Genomic DNA, 2031 nt, shown 5'->3' with positions numbered 1-2031 from the left:
TCATTGATATCAGTAACTATTGATTGAACACATAAAATGTGAAGTCACAGAGCTAGCAACTAGAGATTTAATAATGACTGCAGTGATTTGAGTTCTGCTGTAAATGAGTTTATACTAACTGAAGGAAGACATGAAAGAGTAAAAAGGAAATCATTAATACAATAAAATAAGCTTTAAAATATAAAGAAATTAAAACTATGTTAGATTGTACTCATTTTGGCAGCATATACTAAAATTGGAAAAATACAAAGGAGATTAGTATGGACCATGGACAAAGATGACATGTAAATTTGTGAAACATTCCATATTTTTTGATAATAAAAACCCACAATAAACTAAGAATAAAAGGGAACATCTTCAACCAGCTGAAGGGCATCTACAAAAACCCACACTAACACTGAATTTAATGGTGACGCTTTCCCATGAAAATCAGGAAGCAAACAAACACATTTTCTCTTACAACTTCAATCAACATTTTCCTGAAGAGTCTAGCTTGGGAAATTACATAAGAAAAATAAATAAAATGTATGCAGATTGGAAAGAAAGAAATTAAAATATACTTATATGTAGATATCATAATGATGTATATAAGAAAAAATTAAGCAACTAATAAAAAATACTAGAATAAGTGAGTTCAGCAAGATTTCAGTATACAAGATGAACATATAAAAATGAACTGTATTTCTAAAAATACTTGTAATAAAAACTCCAAAAACAAAATGAAGAAAGCAATTTCATTTATAATAGTATCAAAAAAAATAAAATGTATAGAAAAATATTTAACAAAAGATGTGCAAAACCCATACTCTGAACAAAGTATAAAACATTGCTAAATAAATTAAAAATCTAAATTATTTAAAAAATTATTTTCATATGTTGGAAGATTTAGCATTATTAAGATGGCAATACTCTTAACTGATATATAGGTTCAATGAAACCTTTATTAAAATCACTACTTACTTACTTGTAGAAATTGACAAGTTGATTCTGAAATTTTGGGGATTGCTAGTGACCCAGAATAGACAAAACAATCTTGGAAGGTAAAACAAAAACACACCAGAAGGATTCATCTTCCTAATTCCAAAGCTTACTATGAAACAGTGGTAATCTAGATACTGCAGTACCAGCACATGGACAGACACATAAATCAATAGGATAGAAATAAGAGTCCAGAATAAACCCACATATCTATTATTAACTGATTTTGAACAAAGATGTCAACACTTGCCAATGGAGAAAAATATTCAGAATTTTAATTCTGAATTATAGTTATTATTATTCAGTAATAATATCTGATTATTAATCTAATAATTACATCCAATAATTATCTAATAATATTATAGTATAAACTGAATTATAATTACTATTAAACTTCAAGATGATCTGGAAATTGCACAAATCACTTTTAATTATAAGCCACTAGGACGGACTTCTATGTCCAAAGCTACCTATAAGGCAGATTGGGAAATCCCAGTCACCAAACACACAAGTAATACGCAAAAGTTCTGCTACCAAGTGGAAGAAAATGTGTGTGTGCTTGTGTGTGTGTCTGTGTGTTGTGAGAGAGAGAGAGAATACTAAAAAACAATGGTTTGTCTCTCTCACAACTTCTCTATTAAACATTTTCACATGATCTTTCATTATAATTGTGATAAAAGTAAAGCTTCTGACCATGGCCTAGAAAGCATTATATTTTCTGACCCCTCATCTGCTGCCACTGTCCTCTTTGCTAATTAAACCAAGTAAACTTTCCTTCTATTCTTTTCTATTTCTATACCAAACTTGTTTAAACTTAGGAATATTTATATGTTGCCACTTGCTATTCTTTCACATTCTCTCATGGTTAGGTATTTCTCCTTATTCAATTTTGAGTTCTTCAGGGATGTTTTCCCTTGACCACTTATACTAAGTGCTATCATTCTCATGTTCTATCCTCCATCCACACAAAAGTAACAGCCAGTAACTGTAATTAGTGCTTTCAGAAGAATTACAGTAATTCCCTGATGTAATAATCATAATTATTGCCTTCAA

The 2031-nt window shown here is 29.6% G+C and overlaps 1 non-coding gene across 1 annotated transcript; it reads left to right on the top strand.

The window, feature by feature from the left end:
- The first annotated feature begins 209 nt into the window (after positions 1-209).
- On the top strand, positions 210-312 carry LOC117086454. Its single transcript, XR_004438364.1, has one exon. It is a non-coding gene; the product is annotated as a U6 spliceosomal RNA (small nuclear RNA).
- Positions 313-2031: the final 1719 nt, after the last annotated feature.

The sequence above is a fragment of the Trachypithecus francoisi genome, unplaced genomic scaffold (assembly GCF_009764315.1).
Source record: "Trachypithecus francoisi isolate TF-2019V2 unplaced genomic scaffold, Tfra_2.0 Lachesis_group1, whole genome shotgun sequence".
In the NCBI taxonomy this organism is placed as follows: Eukaryota; Metazoa; Chordata; class Mammalia; order Primates; family Cercopithecidae; genus Trachypithecus; species Trachypithecus francoisi.
This window is presented reverse-complemented; position numbering and strand designations above follow the sequence as displayed.